Source organism: Lolium perenne, chromosome 3 (genome assembly GCF_019359855.2).
Source record: "Lolium perenne isolate Kyuss_39 chromosome 3, Kyuss_2.0, whole genome shotgun sequence".
Lineage (NCBI taxonomy): Eukaryota > Viridiplantae > Streptophyta > Magnoliopsida > Poales > Poaceae > Lolium > Lolium perenne.
The window spans coordinates 75883883-75909178 of NC_067246.2; the positions used below are offsets into that span (position 1 = coordinate 75883883).

The 25296-nt window shown below is 45.3% G+C and overlaps 1 long non-coding RNA gene across 1 annotated transcript; it reads right to left on the reverse strand.

Moving 5' to 3' along the window:
* Positions 1 to 16659: 16659 nt before the first annotated feature.
* LOC127338203 (uncharacterized) lies at positions 16660 to 17234 on the reverse strand. The gene is made up of 3 exons (XR_011754034.1): positions 17120 to 17234; positions 16935 to 17033; positions 16660 to 16834 (listed from the first exon to the last, which is right to left on the reverse strand). It is a non-coding gene; the product is annotated as an uncharacterized lncRNA (long non-coding RNA).
* Positions 17235 to 25296: the final 8062 nt, after the last annotated feature.

Genomic DNA, 25296 nt, shown 5'->3' on the forward strand with positions numbered 1-25296 from the left:
TCTGTCCTCAACCATCTTCATCGCGTCTGCGTGCTCCGTCGCTGGCGCCATGGATCACGTGAGAATACAATTAGAGCTAGTGAGATTTCTGCAAATATTATTGTCGACGTGGCAGCGGGCATGGGACCATGTGAGCCGATGTAACGAGCTCGACTTAAAAGGACCACCAGTTAACCACTTAGAGCATGTCTAACAGGCCCCTTACTTTTCTGCCCCGTATATCGCGATTATTTCGCCCCGTATAAAAAAAAAGTGCTGGTAGATACACCGTTCCATCTAGCAGACCCCGTATTTTACCCCGTAAATTCGTAAATTTAAAACCCCGGGAAACTTTCATATTCATAGTTTGTCGATCATACATACGGATCAACGCTTCTACATCCAAAATGCGCGATCCTAAATGGATCGCGACTTCTACTCGGGGAGGTCGACTAGGTACGAGTCCGCCTCCGCCTCCGCCTCCCACAACTGCGCCTCCTTCGCGGCGGCGATGGCCGACGCCACCTCTTCCTCCTCCACCCTCTTCCTCTCGGCGTCGTCCTTGAGGAACTGTCATAGCGCCTTCAACAAGTCGGGGGCCTCCTCCTCCTCGCCGGCGAGCGGAGCTCCTCCAGCGCTGGTGCTCCCGCTGCTCGCGTTCCAAGCCTCCTTCGCCCAGCAGCGGTGCTCCCAGTCGACGCGCCACTCGTCGAACTTGGGGCCGCTCATCGGCTTCATCGGTGGATCCTGGTTGTACCAGCGCCCGCCCACCGCGAAGTCAACGAGCTTCGGCGGGACGTACGCGGCGCCGGCGTACCTGCAGGCCGCACGCCGGCTCCCGGCGGCGGATCTCTTGCATTGGCGCCGCCACGCATCCTCCACATTGTCCGGCGAGCGGGATCGCTTCGATCCGCTCGCCGGCGAGGCGGTACTGCGGCGGCGTGCATCCATGCCGAAGCTGGGGTGAAATGTGGAGGTAGGTACTTACGGATTGCTCGTCGGAGCTAACTACGGAGGCGGCGGCGCACGGCGGAGCTAGGGCTGCGAGTGAGCCCCTCACACCTGCGCCCAGTATAAGTACGGGGCGACGGGGCCGATTTCATGTGCCCCGTATTCCGCCGAAACGGGCCGGCCCGAATACGGAGTCTGCTAGACGCCCCAAATCGCGCATGCCTCGTATCCCGCCGGAATTTTACGGGGTGGGCGGGTTATACGGGGCTTGTTAGACATGCTCTTAAGTGAGACATGAGACTAAGAGTATGCATTTCTATAGAATCAGCACTAACACATGGAAGCACAAAAAAGGACCTCTAGTGCATTTTACTTTACAATAGAGTGTGCATTTGCAAGATAATTTTGCATCATGCATATCGATCTGGAGTATGTCAAAGGATGGGGCGCCTTCTACTGCATTACCATGCCACGTGTATTCAATGGATGTGAGAATCTGACAGGATGAGGAATGGTCAGATTCACTGAAACATAGCGGTCAACTTGATCAGACATTCAAACTCAGCTTTATATAGGCGTTTTAATTTGGTTAGGGGGGAGCGTAACACGTGTTCATGTTGACTATTTACCAATTGTGGTCGTCTTTCTCTTTTTTCTTGTTTGAGAGCAACCGCATATTTACCATAGAGGAAACAAATCCAGATTGTAAAAAACCACTGTAATATAATAAGCTGCTCTGCTTGAATCAGCGACGGTACCAACTCTATGCCAGGTCCCCAAGTTTTTCGTTGTTTGAGAATTATTATCATTTTGTATTGGGGGAGGAATTGACAGAAAAAATGTGATGACTAGGCCAAATCTGAAGCAAAATCATAACAAACCTGCTAAATGGGAGTGTCAAATGTTGCCTTAGCGCACGTTACTGCAAGCTCCGTGCGTACAACAAATAAAATGGAATTAGTGTGCAAGAACATGAGCAAGACACATCATTCTGCAAAATGGTATTATATTCAGGGTGACATAAGCACCTGTGTACTTGTGCAGAAACGAGAAACACTAGGAGAAAATTCAAGCATGGATGGATGCTCCATCTTTAGAAAAACAAGAGAAAGGAATAGAATTTTGTTGCATAGTCCGAGTTGTTATTCAACATTTTCCGTGTTCAGTTCTCACTAGTTTTTCCATCCAACCATAGTAAGATTTCCAAGCAAAACCATCATTTGATTAAATACATATATAGAATTATCTTGCATATGCACACTTCAGAGACTTCAGAATACATATGTAGAATTATCTTGCATATGCCGGATCCATCATTTGATTGAATACATATGTAGAATTATCTTGCATATGCACACTTCACAAACTTCAGAATACGTATGTAGAATTATCTTGCATATACCGGTGGGTAATTTTAATTTTCAGAAACTTCAGAAAGTAGTAAACAATGGATAGCCAGTTCCATCATTTGAGGTTGATCACTTCGCTGGTTCCTGGTACCGGAACACTCAAGCCCACACATCATCCGCTTGTTGTGGTTAAGTTGTTGTTTTTTTTCCTCAAAGGAAAGCTGTTGTTTAATAAAACAATATTTTTTTTCAGAAGTTACGGTTCTTTAAAACTACTGAACCAGTTGCTGCGGTTTTCTAATATTTGCTCAATCTTCTTACCTGGAAAACCAGTGGACAAAGTTACTTGCCTTTGTAGTTAAGATTGAAATCTACGCGATAGACCTTTATCTTAACGTATATACACAGGGGCGTGCACTTGACTTGCTTTACTTCAACTTCCCCAATAATCAACTTCCCCAATATTATTACCCCAAACTTCCCTCAAGTCCCAACTACGACTGAGCAAACCGGAGAAAATGAACCTTAACTCCCTCAAAACAATAAAAAGAAAAGGAACCTACCTTGAACCCTCTTTCCCGTGGAAGCTGAATCAGAAATCATTCTATTCTTTTCTTTTTTGAGACGGGAATCAGTAATCATTCTTAAGACTGATCCATCTCCCCTCCCTCTCACTGACCAGTGAGAACGTCTTCGCTCAGCCAGCCTGAAACAACCGACCGCAAGCGCCAACGTTGACAATGACAGCAGAACCATCAGAGAAAGTGCATGCTTTTGTCTATTCTTTGAGAGGAAAGGAAGTGCACGCCTCATCTATGCGGAAAAATACGCTTCTATCTACTAAAATTAACACTCTCTAGGAAGAGCACGTGCAGAGGGAGGGGGACATGTAGGCTTGACCAAGACTAGTCATGATACTTCCATGCTAGTATATACGTATGCAGGATAGGAACATTGACCTGTCCATATCGGCTGGCTTGACTTGCCAGAGAGTGCAGAGACTGGAGAGTAATTAACTGCAAGTAGTGGAAGCTAATGACCTTTCGTGAAAGGAAAGTAACGACATCGCACCAGTGCTTAAATTTCTTTTTCCTTTCGGTTTGGCTACTTTACCTTGGAACCCTTCTAAGCGTTCTCAGCGCTGTGTTAAGAGAAAGCAACGCATCAGTGCCAGTTTTGTTACCTGGGTACAAACAAAACCCCATTAGAGAACCCTAACGATAGTACAATGCAGAGAGTGTGGATGTAGAAATATCAAGTCGATCTTAGTACTAACCCTAGCTAGTTTAGTCTGATGGATGCATGGCAGCAGCCGGGAAGATTCTCTTTTGGCTCCCACATTTCCACGCAACTGGAGTCCAACATGGCAACATAGACAAACAAATTTATATGTATATGCATGGTTGCTGCTTAGCGAGAATAGTAGGCTGGACAGACAGGGTCCTCACGTTTTACAATTCATTCTCTACCTTATGATTTCGTCACAGCTACCTCTTTTGTCAGTCAACATGCGACTGTAGATCAACATATATGAACATAAGGAGAAATTTGAATGTGACTTGTCTACAACAACAACAACAAAAAATAACATAGTAATAATGGATCAGCGGGCATATTCACTCTCCGTAAGTGGTGGGACAATTCAATCTCACTTGTCTGAAACATTTCTTTTAAGAACACCCTAATACTGAATCAACGGTGACTCGTTCACCGCAAATGTGTGTTCAATCGCAATAGAATTATAGAATTACACGAGTCCAAAGCTTTGGATAAATATAAAAAGCAGCGTGTATGACCTAACATCCCCGGGTTCACAAATGAGTATATAGCTTTAGAAGCAGCATTAATTCTGAAATGGTCTAAGTACGTAGGCTCCTGAGAATTAAGGAGGAAGGGAGACAAGTCATCTCTTGACCACCATATAGACTACAGTTCTACACAGACGACTAGTTGCCGTTAGATTTGAATAGACAATGGAAAAAAGAAGCAGCTACCAAAAAGACTTGGAAAGCTCATCAAGGACGGTAGATCTTTAAAAACGAAAATGATTGCACATGCCTTCCCCTCTCCCACCCTAATTTTTTCTTTTGCAAGAATTTTGTTAAGATTGAGAAAACGACATATACAAGCCAGAATACAAACGAACTACTACTCTATTCGAACTACTGGTGTCTTAGCCGCCATCCAAAGAGCGAAATCACCTAGATTCAGTGGATCAAACGAGTTATATTGCCTAAGTCAACGAAGAAGAATATAGGTGAAAAAAAATGAATAAACCGACTAGGTGTGATGATCTTGATAACTCTCCAGGTCAGCCTAAGAAGTATATAGGACATCTATGTCGACACAACATGATTCATTAGTTCCTTATTATTCGACTTTGATTTCTAGGTAAATATTGGTAGGCATATGGGCTATGGCTCTGAGATAACTCAATGTGACCTGTCTGAAACAATTTTTGAACATCGTAATACTAAATCAGCGGCTGTACTCGTTCTTCATAAGTTTGTGTTCATGTAATAAGAGTACACAAGTGCACAGCTTTCCACAAATAATCAAGTCTGAAGCAGCATCTGGCGTACTCCCTCCGGTTCAGAAATAAGTACAAAGCTTTAGAACCATCATTCCAATATGACCTACGTTGGCTCCTGGGGGTTAAGGAGGAAGCTAGAAAAGTCATCTCGTGACCGCAAGATATTTTTGCAGTTTTCCATGGACTAGTTGCCAGCAGATTGAATAAACAAGGCAAAAGAAGCAGTTACCAAAAAGACGTGGAAATGATAGAAAAAAAAAATCCAGGGCAGCAGAGCTTTAAGAGTCAAAAGAAAGCACATGCCTTACCCTCTCCCACTGTAAGAAATAGAAGGAAACGTGTGGCTTTTGAAACTCAGTTGATCCAATGAGTTCTATTGCACTAGTTAAGTATTGCGACAGCAAAGCAATGAATAAACCAACTAGGTGATAAGCTTGATAGATCTCCAAGATAAACATAAGAAGTATATTCCAGTCATTATATGACATACCGACATAACATAGTTCACTGCTTCCTTGTTTTTCAACATAGATTTCTAGGTACATATTGGTAATCATGTGCATCTGAGACAAAAAAAAAAAAGTAAGAAGGGAATAAATCCCCTCCAATATGGGTTGAAAAATGGTACCAGGTTCCTAACAAGTCTTAATGAGCCAAAAATATATCAACGGTCTACGGGTGCAAACCCCTGGCTACTGGGTCGCTTCTCAAACAGATTTCTCTGTCGTTTTCAAAATAATACCAGACCCTTCTATGCCTTCTTTGTACTGAAGCTCTTTTTTAAGGTGTATACTGAAGCTTTGAAGTTCAACAATTTCGTCTTAGCCAGTAACCTCTTAAATCTATTCATTTTGCTTCATTTTTTACTTGCCGATTAGACAACTTAGGTGAGACTTTTTCAGTTCCACTACAAAGACTAGTACAAAGGTATGGACTATGGACATTTTCTTCTTCACACTCATTGAGGATCTTAGACTACTCATAGTGGGAGTAACATAGCTAGTAACATCACACACCCCAAAGCATTTTGGTGACATGGCATGATAATAAATGAAGAAAGAGAGTGATGTGGTAACTAGCTATGTTACCATAACATCACACTTCTCAAGACAAGTTGAGTCTACAATCTAATAAATATAGCATGCATGATACCACATATAAGTAACTATCCACTATGGAGGTAGTAACATAGTGTAGTAACATGCACCATGTTACTACTCTATGTTACTCCCCACTATGACTAGTCTTAGCGTATCACACATAGCTTTACCATGCTGTTGCTGACACAACCGCCATCAGGGGTGAATTTCAAGCGCCCTGGTACTATTAAATGCAAAACATCCATCTCCACATGCAAGCAAGCGGGCAGCTGCAAGTCCAAGTGTTTCAGTTCTATAAATGGACTTTCTAATTAATACTTCATTAGAAATTGCACACGTCCAACAGATTATAACATCCATACACCCTCTGCATTGACCTTGAACATCAAGGGGGAAGTTTATTACAACTTAAAGATTTAATTATCAGCACAATAGCACATGCCAAACATGACTTTGTTGTCACCAGAATTGATTTGGCTCGATTTCAGTAAGTGTAGTTAAAAGAGTAGGTATATGTCAACATTTTTTTCTGATAATAAACGGATAGAATTGATAGACATCTTGATGGTTTCTGCCGATACACATGTATGCATATCTAGATTCCAGCATTCTGACTGCCTGATTGCAGTACTATCGCAAGAATCGCCAATGGTTTCGAAAAAAATTAGTAAGGACAGTTGGGATCTGAAACGGGCCAGACGTTATCCCTATCCATACCCCCGCAAGCAGAACCCTAGTGAAAGCGAGGTCGCAAAGGTACCTTGAGCGCAGCAACAACCTGATGGCGGCGAAGCCCACCGGGGCGCGGAGCCCGACGGATGCCTCTAGGCCGGCTGAAACGAGGAGGGAGAATGGGATCACCACATTGCAAAGTGCGGCCGCACTAGATCTTGGAAAACTCAGGCGGGCGCCACAACTTCCACAGCCGTCCCCATCACCGTCGGGGTAGCATCCGAGAGCGGGGGCCTATGGGCGCCGTTGGTATCTGTGGGCGACGTCGATTGGACGGCCTCAACCAATTTGTCCCGGGCCGTCCATAGGATGGGCCAAAACCAAAATGGATCATAAAATAACTTAGTCTAGGTCTTCGCAGCAACTGATCTATGCCCCTCTCTCAGACTGACCCGTGGGAGCGTCTTCGAAACAACTGACTGCAAGCATCAATGTTGAGAAGGACAGCAGAACCATCAGAGTAAGTGCATAATTACGTATCTTCATTTTGTCTGTTCTTTGAGACGAAAGGAAGTGCACACCTCATCTATGTGGAAAATACTCTTCCATCCACTCAAATTAATGTTCACTAGGAAGAGCACACATGCAGAGGTATAGGTAGGCTTGACCAAGACTATTTCACAATACTTCCATGCTACGTATGCAGGATATCAATATTGATATGTCAATGTCGGCTGGCTTGACTTGCCAGAGAGTGTAGAGACTAGACTAATGAACTGCAAGCAGTGGAAGCTTATCACCTTTCATGGAAGGAATGTAACAACAGCGCATCGCGCTTAGATTTCTCTTTCCTTTCGGCTTGGCTACTTTACCTTGCAAGCCTTCTTTGTGTTATCCTTCTAACACAAATTGAGCGCTGTGTTAAGAGAAAACAACGCATCAGTGCTAGTTTTGTTACGTGGGTACAAACAAGACCCTATTAGAGAACTAACTATAGTACATTGCAGAGAGTGGATGTAAAAAAAATATAAAGTCGATAGTAGTACCATCCCTAGCTAGTTTACTTTCATTCATGGATGCATGGCAGCAGCTGGGAAGATTCTCTTTTGGCTCCCACATTTCCACGCAACTGGAGTCCAACATGGCAACATAGACAAACAAATTTATATGTATATGCATGGTTGCTGCTTACCGAGAATAGTAGGCTGGACAGCTAGGGTCCTCACGTTTTACAACTCACCCTATGCCTTATGATTTCGTCACAGCTACCTCTTTTGTCAGTCAACATGCTATAGATCAACATATATGGACATAAGGAGAAAATTCAATGTGAATTGTCTACAGCAGCAGAAAAAATAACATTTTAATAATGGATCAGCTGGTGTATTTGCTCTCCGCAAGAAGTGGGACAATTTAATCTCACTTGTCTGAAACATTTTCTTTTAATATCATCGTAATACTGAATCAGCGGGTGACTCGTTCACCGTAAGTTTGTGTTCAATCACAATAAAATTATAAAACTACACAAGTCCAAATATTTGGATAAATATAAAGAAGCAGGTTGTGTGACCTAACTTCCTCTGGTTCACAAATGAGTATAATGCTTTAGAGCAGCATTAATTCTGCAATCGTCTAAGTATGTTGCCTCCTGACTGTTAAGAAGGAAGGGAGACAAGTCTTCTCTTTCTCTTGACCACCATACAGACTTACGGTTCTCTATAGACGACTAGGTGCCATTAGATTTGAATAGACAACAAAAAGACTTGGAAAAGAAACAACTCATCTAGGACAATATACATCTTTAAAAGCGAAAAGGAGTGCACATGCCTTTCCCTCTCCGACCCTAAGTTAAGAGAAGGATACATGGAAGCTCTTCACAGTCATTAGATTTTTTTCAATAACAAGAAACCAATGGTTGCTTGTCATTTCGTTAAGATTGAGAAAACGACGTATACAAGTCAGAATACAAACCAAGTACTACTCTGTTTGAACTAATGGTGTCTTAGCCGCCATCCAAAGAGCGAAATCACCTAGATTCAGTGGATCAAACGAGTTATATTGCCTTAGTCAAGGAAGAAGAATATAGAAGAAAAGAAATGAACAACCCGACTAGGTGTGATGATCTAACTCTCCAGGTCAGCCTAAGTATATTCCAGTCATGATACGACATCTATGTTGACACAACATGATTCATTAGTTCATTGTTATTCGACTTTGATTTCTAGGTAAGTATTGGTAGGCATATGGGTCTGAGACAACTCAATGTGACCTGTTTGAAACATTTTTTAACATCGTAATACTAAATCATTGGCTGAACTCGTCCTTCATAAGTGTGCTTTCATGTAATAAGAGTACACAAGTGCACAGCTTTCGAAAAATAATCAAGTCTACAATAAAAAGAAGAAGCAGGCCTACTCCCTCCGGTTCACAAATAAGTACAAAACTTTAGAACCATCATTCCAATATGACCTATGTTGGCTCCTGCGAGTTAAGGAGGAAGCTAGAAAAGTCATCTCATGACTGCAAGATATCTTTGGAGTTTTCCATAGACTAGTTGTCAATAGATTGAATAAACAAGCGAAAAAGAAGCAGTTACCAAAAAGACGTTGAAATAATAGAAAAAACATCCAGGGTAGCAGAGCTTTAAGAGTGAGAAGGAAAGCACATGCCTTCCTCTCTCCCATCGTAAGAAATAGAAGAAAAAATGAGGCTTTTGAAACTCAGTTGATCAAATGACTTCTATTGCACTAGTTAAGTATGGCAAAAGTAAAGCAATGAATAAACCAACTAGGTGATAAGTTTCCCAGATCAACCTAAGAAGTATATTCCAGTCATTATATGACGTACCAACATAACATAGTTCACTGCTTCCCTTAGACAAAAAAAAAATGAATAAATGTCCCAGATTTCGAGGTACATATTGGTAATCATGTGCCTCTTAGACAAAAAAAAATGAATAAATGTCCTCCAATATGGGTTGAAAAATAGTACAAAGGTCGGGACGTTTTCTTCTTCCCACTCATTGAGGATTTTAGCGTATCACACATAGCTTTGCCACGCGGAATAAAATTTGCTCGATTACGCTGTTGGTGATGCAACCACCATCACGGGAGAAATTCAAGCGCCCTGGTACTATTAAATGCAACACATCCATCTGCACATGCAAGCAGGTGGGCTGCTACAAGTCTAAGTGTTTAACAGTACTACAGATGGACTTTCTAATTAATATTTCATTAAGAATTGTACACGTCGAACAGATTATAACATCCGTATAGCCGCTACATTGACTAATGGTGCGTTGAGTAGCTACTACTATGCAAGGAACATGACAAGGGGGAGGTTTGAAACAGCATGAAGATTTAACTATCAGCACAATAGCACATGCCAAACATGACCTTTTTGTCACCAGAATTGATCCGGTTTGATTTCAATAAGTATAGTTAAAAGAGTAGGTTGATGTCAACATTTTTCTGATAATAAACGGATAGAATTGATAAAGATCGTGATGGTTCTGCCGATATGCATGTATGCATATCTAGATTCTGGCATTCTGATGCCTGATTTCCATACCACCGCAAAAATCACCGACCACTTGGAAATTTTCTTTAGTAAGGATGGTTGGGGCCTGAAACGGGTCAGACGTTGCCCCTATCCACACCCGCGCAAGCAGAACCATAGCGAAAGCGAGGTCGCGATTCGCGAAGGTACCTTGAGCACACCCACACAGCCTGATGGCGGCGAAGCCCGCCGGGGCATGGAGCGCGACGGAGGCCTCTAGACCGGTTGAAAGGAGGAGTGAGAATGGGATCACCGCATTGCAGAGTGCGGCTGCGCTAGATCTTGGAAAACTATAGCGAACACCACAACTTCCACAGCCGTCCCCGTCACCGCCGGGGTAGCATCCAAGAGCGGGTGCCCTAGTGGCGCCGTTGATAGCTGTGGGCGATGTCGATTGGACGGCGTCAACCAATTTTTCCCGGGCCATCCATAGGATGGGCCAAAACCAAAATGGATCATAAAATAACCTAGTCCAGCGTCTTCACAGCAACTGATCTATCCCCCTCCCTCACACTGACCAGTGAGAGTGTCTTAGCAACAACTGACGGCAAGCGCCAACTTTGACAAGGAGAGCGGAACCATCAGAGTAAGTGCATGACTATGTACCTTCATTTTGTCTGTTCTTTGAGAAGAAAGGAAGTGCACGCCTCATCTATGCGGAAAATACTCACTAAAATTAACCTTCTCTAGGAAGTGCAGAGGTACAGGTAGGCTTGAGCAAGACTATTCCATCACAATACTTCCATGCTACGTATGCAGGATAGGAAAATTGACCTGTCATTGTCAACTGGCTTGACTTGCCTGAGAGTGTAGATACTAGAGAATGATTAGCTGCAGGTAGTAGAAGCTAATCACCTTTCATGAAAGGAAAGTAACAATAATAACATCGCATCAGTGCTTAGATCTCTGTTTCCTTTGGGTTTGGCTACTTAACCTTGCAAGCCTTTTTGGCGTTCTCCTTCTAATACAAAATGAGCGCTGTGCTAAGAGAAAACAACGCATCAGTGCCAGTTTTGTTACATGGCTACAAACAAGTTTGGGCTATTATTAGAGAACTAACAATATTACAATGCAGAGAATGGATGTAGAAATATCAACTCCATCGTAGTACTGCATCCTAGCTAGTTTACTTTGATGGACTCATGGCAGCAGCCAGGAAGATTCACGGTTGGCTCCCACATTTCCACGCAACTGGAGTCCAACATGGCAACATAGGCAAAGAAATTTATATATGCATGGTTGCTGCTTACCGAGAATAGTAGGCTAGGCAGACAGGGTCCTCACAGTTTACAACTCATTCCTGCCTTATGATTTCGTCACAGCTACCCCTTTTGTCAATCAACATGCGATTGTAGATCAACATATATGGACATAAGGTGAAAATTCAATGTGACTTGTATACAGCAGCAAAAAAAATAACATCGTAGTAATGAATCAGCGGGCGTATTTGCTCTCCGCAAGTAGTGGGACAATTCAATCTCACTTGCCTGAAACATTTTTTTAACATCCTAATACTGAATCACCGGGTGACTCGTTCACGGTAAGTGTGTGTTCAATAACATTAGAATTATAGAACTATACAAGTCCAAATATTTGGATAAATATAAAGAAGCAGCGTGTCTGACCTAACTTCCCCGGGTTCACAAATGAGTACGTATAAAGCTTTAGAAGCAGCATTAATTCTGCAATGGTTTAAGTATGTTGGCTCCTGAGTGTTGAGGAGGAAGGGAGACAAGTCATCTCTTGACCACCATATATAGACTTACAGTTCTCTATAGACGACTAGTTGCCATTAGATTTGAATAGACAAAGGGAAGAGAAGCAGCTATCACTACGGGAGAATTGTCGTACGCCGACGGCCAAATGTCGGGACCGTCGGCACAGGAGCCTTCGATGTGCGGCGACAAGGATGGCCGTCGGCGTTAAATTGGCCGTCGGTACAGGCTGGAGGTGCCGACGGCCACCGTCGGCACAGTTCTGGCCGTCGGCACAACATTTTTTTTCCTTTTTTTCACTACAGACCTGTGCCGACAGTTATACCGTCGGCATAGCTTTTTTCTATTTCTCCACGGGCAGTCTTCAAAAAAGCATAACTAAATCATTCTAATTGAGAAAAATAAGTATAATATATCAAATTTTGCAGAAAAACAAGATCTATCATAGAAAAATATCAAAAATGGAATATTTCAAATACATAAACAAATCTTCTTAGAAATGAGCTATAATGTTCGAGGTTTCATGGCTTTCACACACACCAAAAATGAAAAGATGGTCGGCTCGTGGGTCGGATTAGAAATCCGCGTCCGAGGTATTGCTTACCATCCTAGGGCCCACACACGTGCCAAATATGACCTCGTTTCGGAAAACTATGACATGCCGAGGCCGTTTCCCACCTCATTTCCCCTGGAATCCATAGAACTCCGGATGTGATAGCCCTTTTCGTGAAGGGTTTTTCAAAATAATTGTCATATCCCAGTTTTGACAAACGAAATATTACTATGACATATAAAATGACGTCACGCGGCTCCGTGAGATTTTTTAACTTTGTTCAAATTGCCATCTGGCCAAAACAGGCCCGGGACATGCGGTATCGCCATACCTGGCGTGCGAGTGCACCCATTCGCGAACAAACTAAACGGACAAAAATTAGCACATATAATGATGCGTCGTAGAACTAAAAAGCTTTTTCCGGAATTTCAGGAGCGACGGATAGTTGACCCCTAGTTCAAATCCGGTCAGTTTCCAGCGGATTCGGCAGGACACCGCCGGAAGCCGCATGGGTTCTCAAAAAGCTAACATGTGCACATGTCATGTGATAGGTGGTGTGTAGGTGGTCTAATATTATCGCACGGGAGTTTCACGTCATAGTAAAATGCACCCCGTGTAGCTGCTTCACAAATAAAAACCTTTTGGACACGCTAAAAATGAAAAGATGGTCGCCCGTGGGTCAGATTAGAAATCCGCATCCGGGGTATTGCTTCCCATCCTAGGGCCCACACACGTGCCAAATATGACCTCATTTCGGTAAACTATGCCATGCCGAGGCCATTTCCCACCTCATTTTCGATAAAGTCAATCAGATTTAAACTAGAGGTATTTGATCTAATGCTCATGATTTTTGGGTAAATTAACTTTGTTGGTTCAAAATATGATATGGATGTCATATTTGTGTTCCTCTCATTTTTCTGATCAATTTAGACATATTATTTGCCAAATTTGCATTTACTGATATTAATTATTCCATATTAAATAAAAAAGACAAAAAATAAAATTATTTAATTGTTTTTCAGATTCTATATTATTATTATTTATTTATATTCATTATTGTTTATTTAAGTAATTGTTTAGAATTCTAAAATATAGAGGTGTGGCATCACTGTCAAAGGGTTAATATGATTGATATGGTAGTATTAACAACAAGGTGTCATTTCTATCATGGAAGCTCATCCGAAGAGAACCAAAAAGTTAAGCGTGCTGGGGCGGAAGTAGTGTGAGGATGGGTGACCAACTGGGAAGTTTGACTATAAGTGCAATTTGACCTAAGATTAGGTATACTAAATGTGATTGTGAAAGATTAACAAGTAAAAATAAATAAATAAACATAATTTAAATAATATAATTTGAATATTTTTCAAAAAAAAAATGAAAATTTTGAAATACTATGCTTACGGTGATTGGGCAGTCCCCGACCAGAACTATGCCGACGATGCTACGCCGATGGTCACCGTCGGCACAGCCTGCACCGTGTTGTGCCGACGGCTGGCGACCGTCGGTAGACTCCAGCTCTCCCGTAGTGTATCCAAAAGACTTGGAAAAGAAAAAACTCATCTAGGACAATATTCATCTTTAAAAGCGAAAAGGAGTGCACATGCCTTCCCCTCTCCCACCCTATGTTAAGAGAAGGATACGTGGAAGCTCTTTGCAGTCAGTAAAAAAAATTCAAGAACACGCAACCTTTGTTAAGATTGACAAAACCACGTATAAAAGTCAGAATACAAACGAACTACTACCTCTTTGAAGTTTGAACTCCTGGTGTCTTAAAAGCCATCCAAAGAGAAAAATCATCTAGATTCAGTGGATCAAATGAGTTATATTGCCTTAGTCAAGGAAAAGAATATAGGACAAAAGAAATGAATAAACCGACTAGGTGTGATGATCTTGATAACTCTCCAGTCATCAAGTATATTCCAGTCATGATAGGACATGTCAAAGACAAGACAACATGATTCATTAGTTCCTTGTTATTCGACTTTGATTTCTAGGTAAATATTGGTAGGCATATGGTTCTGAGACAACTCAATGTGACCTGTCTGAATCAAATTTTTAACATTGTAATACTAAATCAGCGGCTGTACTCGTTCATCATAAGTGTGCATTTCTGTAATAAGAGTACAGAAGTGCACAGCTTTCCACAAATAATCAAGTCTACAACAAAAAGAAACAGCATCTGCCCTACTCCCTCCGGTTCACAAATAAGTACTAAGTTTTAGAACCATCATTCTAAAATGACCTATGTTGGCTCCTGGGAGTTGAGGAAGCTAGAAAAGCCATCTCGTGACTGCAAGATATCTTTGCAGTTTTCCATAGACTAATTGTCAATGGATTGAGTAGACAAGCGAAAAGAAGCAGTTACCAAAAAGATGTGGAAATGATAGAAAAAAAATCCATGGCAGCAGAGCTTTAAGAGTGAAAAGGAAAACACATGCCTTCCCCTCTCCCACCGTAAGAAATAGAAGGAAACGTGAGGGTTTTGAACTCAGATGATCAAATGAGTTTATTGCACTAGTTAAGTACGGCGACAGTAAAGCCAAAAATAAACCAACTAGATGATAAGCTTGATAAATATCCAAGAACAACCTAAGAAGTATATTCCAGTCATTATATGACATACCGACATAACATAGTTCACTGCTTCCTTATTTTTCAACTTTGATTTCTAGGTACATATTGGTAATCATGTGCCTCTGAGACAAAAATATGAAGGGAAAATGTCCTCCAGTATGGGTTGAAAAATGGTAACAGGTTCCTAACTAGTCTCAATGGTTTGCAAGAAATAGTAATCATGTCTCTGGACGCAAACCCGGGTACTGGGTAGCTTCTCAAATAGATTTCCCCGTTGTTTTCAAAATAACACCAGACCTCATATGCCTTCTAAGCACCGAAGCTCTTTTTTAAGGTGTATATTGAAGCTTTCAAGTTCAACAACTCCGTCTTAGCCAGTGACTCTTATATCTCTTCGTCTTGCTTCATTTTTCACTTGCTGATTAGACAATTTAGTCAGTTCCACTACAAAGACTAGTACAAAGGTATGGACATTTTCTTCTTCACACTCATTGAGGATCTAAGCGTATCACACATAGATTTGCCACATGGAACAAAATTTGCTCGATTACGATGTTGGTGACGCAACCACCACCGGGGGAGAAATTCAAGCACCCTGGTAATATTAAATGCAAAACATCCATGTGCAGATGCAACTACAGGAATCCATCGAGGTGCCGACGGCCGGCGGCCCTCGGCGTACCACCGCCTCGCCCTCGGCGTATGGTACGCCGACGGGGACCCTCGGCATAGCTCCTCGGGCAAGGTCAGCCTCGGGACAGCCCAGCTGGCCGTCGGCGTAGAGGAGACCGTCGGCGTAGAAGGCGAAGGCCGAGGGCGACGACCACCCGTCGGCGTACTAGCCCTCGGCGTAGCAAGCTAACGGTACGACGTCGACCTGACGGTCGTTACCGCTACGCCGAGGGTGCGGCCGTCGGCGTACGCTGCCACGCGGCGGGCTCTGGCGAGCCGTGGCGCGCGCTACGCCGAGAGTGAGGCCGTCGGCGTACGCTGCCACGCGGCAGGCCCTGGCGAGCGCTGGCGCACGCTACGCCGAGCGTGAGGCCGTCGGCGTACGCTGCCACGCGGCAGGCCCTGGCGAGCGCTGGCGCACGCTACGCCGAGCGTGAGGCCGTCGGCGTACTCTGCCACGCGGCAGGCCCTGGCGAGCGCTGGCGCACGCTACCCCGAGGGGGAAGCCGTCGGCGTACATGAGACCATTTGGTCCATGTCGACGCTACCCCGAGGAAGCCGTCGGCGTAGCTTGGACCATTTGGTCATTTTTTTTGGTTTTTGCTGTTTTCCAGATTTGGCAGATAATAAAAGCACATAAAATTCACAGGAACTTCGCATGAAGTGCAAATACACATAACATGAAGTGCATACATAGTGTCATAGTGGATACATAGTGCCATAATGTGCATACATGGTGGTGCCCTAGTGTGCATACATGGTGCCATAGTGTCGATAAGAGATACAATGCGACAACTAGAGGAGCTCGTCGCCGCTAGACACCGGCCCGGGCCGATTCCTTCCGGTAGAAGCTGCGGAAGAACCACCGGGAGAAGGACCGGGAGAAGTACCGGGTGTAGCACCGGGAGAAGGACCACCATGATGAACCGGTGTGATCTCCCTCCCACCACCCTGGTTTCCGGAACATCCGTTCCCTACACACATGTTCCCGAGATGTTAGCAATTTGCGAGGCAAAGGAAAGCCGTAGTATTCGGTTTGGCGAAGAACTTACCGTTGTTCTCCCATAGTACTCCGCAGCGAAATTTTCCTTCGATGGCATGTTTGGCGCCGGCCCCGGAAAGGGAGGCATCGGCCCTAAATCCGCTGTCTGTCCAGTTTGATTGGCCACCATCGACGCCTGCAAGATAGTTTACATGTCAGTCTTTGAAGAAATGAAGCATCAAACTAGGGGAAAGTGGGACTTGTCATCATTTGCGGAAACAAAGGTTGGAACTTACATGTATATATGCCATGTACTCCATGAAGTGCTGCTGGTGCTGGTTGAAGGCCACCTGATATTCTTGATGAGCGACCACGTAGGCCGCCTCGAAGTCAGGCTACAATTTCACAAATTCATGTCTCGTTAGCACTTAGCAATGTATGAACGAAAGTCGGAAAGAGGATGGAAATGAGGGAAACTTACGTCGTATGCGGGTTGTTGCCGAGACCGGCGACGAGGCGGGAGAGGGGGGCTGTCCTTGGTGAGTCCCGCCTTGAGACGCGTGAAGGTCGTGGTGAGGGTATGCTTGACGGCCTTGTTCGGCATGGCGAGACGGCCATGCGGCAACCCTCCGGACGACAGGACCAACGACTCCTCGTCGACCTCCGCGCTCATGGGGTCATCCACCTCCGGGTGACGATGCCTCACCATCTCGCAGTAGTTCTCGACGTCCTCGGCGTAGGTGCCGAAGTACTCAGGGAGCGAGGGCTGAGGCTGCGAGAGATCGGGCTTCTTAAGCCGCATCTTGTTGTATATCTCGAGGTCAGACATCTCCTCCTCGGGTCCTAACGCGGCCCTCTGCATCGCGAAAGGAAATGTTGTGAGTACCAACTTTGAACCTGAAGGAAAATAAAATGTATACATACCGTCTTCCCCTTGTAGCGCTCGTAGCTGAGGTTTCCCCCACAGTGTGTGCCACCGTCGCCTCGGTTCTCCGCGTTCCGCCTCGCCACGGCTGCAAAGTCCTCGTCCATCTTGAGCCACCTCGTCCTAACCATCTCCTCCCATGCCTCGGCATGCGGCTCGGCCCAATCGGGGATAACCTGAAAATGCAATACTCAACTCAATCTAATGCAATCGCAACTTAGTAGCAATGTAGAATCTCATTGACATTTTACTCACCGACATGTAGTCCTCCACCGTCATCTCGTACTCGGCCTTAGCATTCTTACCGACAATGTCCGGCTTATGGACCCTCTCGCCTCTCTCTGCCCGAAGTGACCCGCGGACGTGATCCTTTGGTTGTACCACACTGCGGTGTCAACCTCTCACAAGTCGCCCGCAAAGTCCTGTTCGCGGCCGCCTCCTCAACCTCGGGCGCCACACGATAAAAACACTTCAATCATGCAAAAAACAATTGTGAGATTCATGAGTTAGAACATTGGGGTCATCAAATATGAATGAAGCTCGAGAAAATATGTCTTACCCAAAACTTTCTCATCACGGCCTCAGCAGCCGTCGGGAAGCCTACGCCAGGGGCACTCTCGTAGTCCGTCCAAGTAGTGGCTAGCTTCATCTCGCCAGCTGGGACAGTGCCGAGGGGATAGTACTTGCCCGGCCAGAACTTCCTAAGCAAAGCTCCAATCATGCTGCTAGGCAGGCGCCCCTTGACCCCGGAGGAAATATCCAATTGCTGCACATGAAAATCAAACATTAGCACATGAAAATCAAACATTAGTACTTGAAAATCGAAATTGCCAAATTAGTACACTTACTCAGTGCCAGCAGGAATAATAAGGGTCTTCGCCTCATGGGTCTTAGGCTCCTTCCTCTCGTCGGGGACTCTCGCTTCCCCACGAATCTTCAGTGCCTTCGGCCGCCCATCCTCCTCCGGAGTCTCAAACCCGCGGCTAGAGTCCTCCTCGGCTCTAGACTCCGTCTCCGCCTCCTCTCTAGACGTCCCCTCCAAAAAGAACCCGGAAGCAACGTCGCCTGAAGCCGAGGGTGGTGGCTCAAAGTCCGGTCCTCCCCAGCCACCTCCACCTCCACCTCCACCTCCACCTCCACCTCCACCTCCACCTCGTCCCCGTCCTCGTCCTCGTCCTCGTCCTCCTCCTCCTACCGCAAAGTCCTCGTAACGCGGATTGCGACGCGGTTCCCTCTCACTCCTTCTAACATTGTTCTTGCGTTGTTGCATCTTCTTAAGCAAGCTCGACGAGTCCTCCTTGCCGCCGCTCATATTGTTCAATCACCTGCATTGAGAAAGAGAAAACAATTAAGAAGCATGTTGAAAAATATATAAATAGTAAGCATAAAGACACTAAACAATTAAGAAGCATGTTCAAGAATATATAAATACTAAGCATAAAGATACTAAACAATAAAGAAGCATGTTGAAAAAAATATAAATAGTAAGCATAAAGATACTAAACAAATAAGAAGCATGTTGAAATATAAACACATAAAAGACCCTCACCAGCCGTCATCAATCTCATCGTCAATCTCATTTTGTTTCTCCTTGCCACTATCACTATCACTATCTTTTGAGTAGTAAGTTGGATTTTGATAGACGGGTGGAGGCTCATCATCGCTATCATCTTCCACTCGTAACTTCTCGAGCATATCTATGTCCTTTAGATCCACCACTGACTCACCACGAGTTTCTGCATCGTTCCTGAGGTCCTCTTCAAGAACACATTCTAACTCAAAGTGCCCGAAGTCCTCTTCCTCTTGATAGAAAATTCCCTCGTATGTTACGGGGTCAATGTTGTTGTAATCGTCCTCGGAGGGAATCGGTAGGTTACCATGTGGCGATACGGAACACGACTTCCCAGCCGTTGAGGGCCGCTTTCTGGCATGGGTACGGCAAATAATAAACTTGCTTGGCTTGGTGAGCAACAATATAGACATCGGCTCCGGTATAGGTGGTGGAAGGCTTAACTTCAACTAACCCAATGGACTTGGTAATTCTTTGTCCACCTCTTGGGTCGAACCAATGACACTTGAACACAACGAGATTGAGTTGTTTGTTTGTACGGTTGAAGGTCAGCTCGTATACATTCTCTAACCTCCCGTAGTAATCAAAGGTATCGGATCCTTTAGTGAAGACACCAGTATTTATCGTTTTTGGATTCGCCCGGCCCTTCTGGTGTGTCTCTGTATGGAATCGAAACCCATTCACGTCATACTTCTCATACTTCATGACGTCACGGTTACAACCTTGAGAAACACATCTCAACTCATCTGTCATCTCAACGTTTGCATCAGCTCCCTACAAGCACGGTTCAAATTTGTTGTGTGCATTAGTTACGTGGAATAACAGGGACAAGTCACATATTGGTAGGTAAGAGGGACAGCTTAGACATTACTTTTTTCATGAACCAAGACACAAAGTTTATTTTTACTTCGGGAGCACCCTCTTTCAGTAGAGTCTCCAACTCCGCGCCCGTGGGATCGCGCGGAAGCCACCACTGTTCATCCGTGAATTCGCTGAAAGGATACAGTAAGCATTAGACCGAGTTGAGTGTAGGTGATCGAAACTAGATACAATAAGCATTACACCATGTTACCTAATGAAATCGTGACCGCCATCGTCGTCGTCCCCCCCCACCACTTCCTTCATGTTCATAAGCACATAGAGCATTATGCAATCCTTCTCTTCCCTCTCCAATCTATATTTTTGTCCTTTACCAGCCTTGCCACCGGGACATTGGAATAGTTGAAGCTTGGGGTCATTCATGGGCACGTCGACATTGTAACGAGAGACCGGGTTATGCAGAGTGGGAACTTCATCAGGATAGTACGTTGTTGCGGCATCTGCCATCTCCCGAAGGCACGTTGCCTCAGCTATGCATGCTTCAATCTTGGCTTTGTTTCCGATTATCTTCCGAATATACTTGAACTCTCTCTCAATACAAAACTGCCACCGAAACTGCACCTTTGGGCCACCCAAGAGTGCCTCGTTTGCGAGGTGCACAATGAGATGTGCCATCGGAGTAAAGAAGCTTTGGCGGAAAGATCATCTCCAAATTGCATAGCAACTCCGGCACTTGAACTTGCAGCTTCTCAATAACCTTAGGACATATCTGCTTAGCACAGAGCGTGCGGAAGAAATGGCTCAACTCCGCGAGCACTCGCCATATTTTCTCGGGAGATACCCTCGAAGCATCACCGGCATCAGCCGCTCAATCCATATATGATAGTCGTGACTCTTGAGCCCGGTGACTTTTCCCGTCGAAATATTGACGCCCGTGCTACTATTCGAACAATAACCAGCCCCGAACATCACCACGGAATTTACCCACTGGAATGCCTCCTTCATTGGGATGGAATCAAGGCAGAAGGCGGCGTGCGGCTTGAACCAATTCTTTCGACGGCCGGTAGGACGTTGCATGTGTAATTTCTTCCTATCACGAGCTTCTCAACATCGACTCTAGCCTTGACATTATCCTTTGACTTCCCGGGAATGTTTAGGCACGTGTGAAATAAGGACTCCGCGACATTCTTTACGGTGTGCATCACATCGATGTTATGGGGAAGTTCGAGGTCCTTGTAATACTCGAGCTTCGTTAAGGCTGCCTCGTGAGTCCAGTTGTGCGTTACACCATATCCCTCAAATTGATGGCCAGCTTCCGATGCCGCTGGCACGAGAGCACGTAGCTCGGCATCAACAGCTATACCATCGAACTTTGGCACCTCTGTTACTTCATGCACAACTTTGCCTTTCTTGAAGTTCTTTTTGTCTTCTACGAACGGATGCCTCCGTTAGAGGTACTGCCGATTCCTGTCAACCGCAACATACTTGCGACCCTACTGTAGCCAACGGAACTCAAGTCGATGCCTGCACCCTGGGCATGGCCATTTACCAGCTGTACACCATCCGCATGTTAGGGCGTACCGGGCATGTCATGCATGGTATACGCAACCAAACTTTCATGCAGAAGTTTGTCTTCGATGCTCGGTCGTACGTCAACGTCCCGTGGTGCCAAGAGTGGTTCAAATCTTCCACAATCGGCTGCATGTAGACACTCAAGTTCTTCCCCGGGTAATGGGGCCTGGAATGATCAGCGACGAAACATGGTCTTCCTCGTCATTAGGACTCCGGGAGGGAGATTGAGCGGAATTACAAACACGGGCCAACAACTGTAATTGGAATTCGACATACCATATGGATTGAAGCCATCTGTAGCTATCGCAATTCTGACATTCCGAGCATCTGCTGCCATATGGGGGTATTTTCTATCAAAGTTCTTCCATGCATTGCCATCAGATGGATGTCCCATCTTCGTCCGCCCCTGATTGTCCTTTATTCGAGTCCCCATCTTGTGCCACGTCATCTGTTTGGCGGTCTCCTCAGTCAAGTAAAGCCGCTGGATTCTTTTTATGAATGGGAGATACCGAAGAATCGACTTTGCGATCTTTGACTGCCTCACCTGACCATCCTTTCCCGTTACCTCTTCATACCTAGAGGCCTTACAAATGGGACAGTACTTGTCCTCCGCAAACTGTTTCCAGAAGAGAACACAGCCATTTTCACAACAGTCTATCCTTTGATAATCCATGTTGAGCGCCGACATGAGTTGCCTCGTCTCGTGCAGGCTTTTAGGCAGACAATGCCCTTTGGGCAACATGTTACCAGTTGTTTTCAGACTTGCTTCGAAGCCGTCACGGGTGGTGTTGTACCGGGTCTTGTCGGCTAGACATTGGGAGATGGCATCGAGCTGAGAAATCTCGGCGCCATCGTACGAGGCGTCTTAGCAGCGGCTATCATATCATAGAAGGCCTTCGCGGTGGCTCTGGTTCCTCCGGTTACGGAGGTTCCTCCGGTTCTGGCGGTTCCTCCCGTGAAGGTGGCGACTCGGCATGTGGGCATCGACAAGATCATCTAGAAAGTCTCTAACCCCATCGTACTCATTGCCATTGAGCCGCTGCCGCATCACCTCACCTCTGTCACGTTCGTGCTCATCAAAGTCGATCTGCGTGACGTAACGAGGCATATACCCATATTGCGAAGGTGTTTAAACATGTCATCCTTTCCACGACGGTGATGCTTCAAGCAACGATTGCACGGGCAAAGTGGCTGAACCTTCTGTTTTGTACCACGCGCCAACTCCTTCACTAAATGCCAAGTCTTCCTTATCCACTCATCTGTTTTATTAGTCGCACTAACACGGCCGGTGTACATCCATCCATTATCAGCCATCCTCTGCTCTATTGGAAGCCAAACGACAAGCATAGCATTTATATCAAATAGGAGAATGCATCATATTTTAATTTTTTTAACAGGCAAAACGAATGCATCAACCTACATCTCTACTAGGTGGGCTCCTAGCAGCCGCCGGATCCGTAGATTGAGTACGTTCTCCATGCTCTACCCCGGTCCGAGTCAAAATTTCGGCAGCACCTCCCCGCTGCTCTCCCGATACACGTCTCGCCAAAAAGACAAGAGGATGTGCATCCGGAGAACAACGGTGAGGCGCTGCCGAAATCTGACTCGGACCGGAGCAGCATGGAGAACGTACCCAACTACGGATCCGCCGACTGTCCCGTAAATGCCGCAAGCGTTACGGTTGAAAATATGCCGACCACTAATGCATATTTATCCGCGTAACGCTTGAGGACGGGAAGTGACACCTAGGTGACGCAACTTGACTTGGAAAATGAATCTAGTGACATAAATAAAATGCGAAGAAGAAGTTCGAATTTTTGCTCACCCTCGGCTGTAGAGGAAGTAGTCGAACAACCGAGTGTCGATGTCAGCGACCGTGGAGAAGCGCGTCAAGATCTGGGATCATCACGCCGGGATGCTCAAGACGAGGCGGTCACGGCATGGCCTATTACAAATACATATTATTAGAAGAAATTCACATTTGCATTTGTATTTACATTATTAAACATAGCATTTCAATTTCAACTACACATTTCTATTTCTTTCCAAATGTCCACTATTCTATTTCTATTACTATTTCAAATCAATCCTACTTCCATTTTTTTCTACTATTTACACTATTCTATTTCTATCCCCACTATCTATTGTTGGAGAACATACATACATATGGTTTCTATTTCTATTTCTATTTCAAATAAATTATATTTCTATTTGTTTCTACATCAATTTCTCTTACACTATGTTTGGATGCACTGAATTGTGCCTAGAATTGAATTGGATAGGGAATTCCAAATCCAAGATGGAAAGGAAATGCGTCTAATTCGAATTATGTTGTTTGGGTGTACTTGGAATTTGCTATTGGAATCAAATGGTGATGCCCAATTCCATTTCATGTTTGGATGTAAAAAGCACGGAATTGGATTATTTGTTGAGTTTGGACAATATAAACTTCTATACATGTACGAAAAATAGCATGTGTATACATATTATTTTGCACACATGATAATATTATGATTTACGAGTCTACACATTTATGCACATAGATTTAGGCATTAAATTATCTTGTTGCGACACTTAACTGCCACTCCTAATTCTTGATACATATACAAATGATACACCAAACCAAAGATCACTTGCCGTACATCAGTGCTTATGTAGCTAGTTACAACGTTGTGAACACTCATTAATTTGCAGCAGCTATACACTCATTAATTTGCAGCTATACAACGACTTGGAAAATGAGGAGGAGGGTCAGGGACAAGGAAGAGGAGGGCCTGCCGCCATCCCAATCCCGTCACCGGACCGCCACCACGCCCCGTCTGGCTCCTGCTAGTGTTAGAGTTAGAGGGGAGGTGAGTTGCTTACCCGGGCGGCGTCGGGCAGGAGGAGGAGGAGCGTCGGACGGGAGGAGGGCGGCGTCGGGCAGGAGGAGGGCGGCGTCGGCTGCGGTGGCGGGGACGAGCTGGCGACGAGAGGAGGGGCGAAGCGAGAGGAGGCGGGCTGGAGGCGGCGACGGGAGGAGGGGTCCGGGGCAGAGGAAGCGGCGGCGGGAGGAGGAGGGCTCGGCGGCGGCGGCGGGAGGAGGGGGCTCAGGCGGCGGCGGGAGGAGGGGGCTCAGGCGGCGGCGGCTCGGGGCTCAGGCGGCGGCGGCTCGGGCGGGAGAAAGAAGAGAACGCGGGAGAAAGAAGAGAACGCGGGAGAAAGAAGAGAACGCGCGGTGGAGGAAAAGGTGAAAACCCGCGGGGCTCTACGCCGAGGGCCACCGTCGGCTTACGTGGAAGCTCGGGCGTACGCCGAGGGCCACCCTCGGCTTAGCCGGGCCGACCAGGTGGACCCTGGGGTTAATGGCTAGGGTTTGGCTACACCGAGGGCTACGCATACGCCTAGGGCAGCCCTCGGCATAGTTTATTTTTTTTTGTTAATTTTTTTTTGTTTCATTCTATTTTCTAACTATAATATACTAGTATATATTATATTAGGTCTACCCTTTGACCTAATATGCTAGGATTACCTTTTTTACCACGTCGACATTGAATTGAATGCGCGGTCTACCCTTTGACCGACCTCCATCGGCGGTGCCCCCGTTACTTTACTCTGCCTTTTTAGGACACATAAAATGACGCCACGCGGCTCCGCTCGATTTTTTGGCTCCGTTTGCTTTGCCAACTGCGCAAAACGAGGCCGCCGGGACATGCGGTATGGCCGTACCGGGCGCGCGCGTGCACCCGTCCGCCAACGCGCGAAACGGAAAACATTTAGCACATAAAATGAC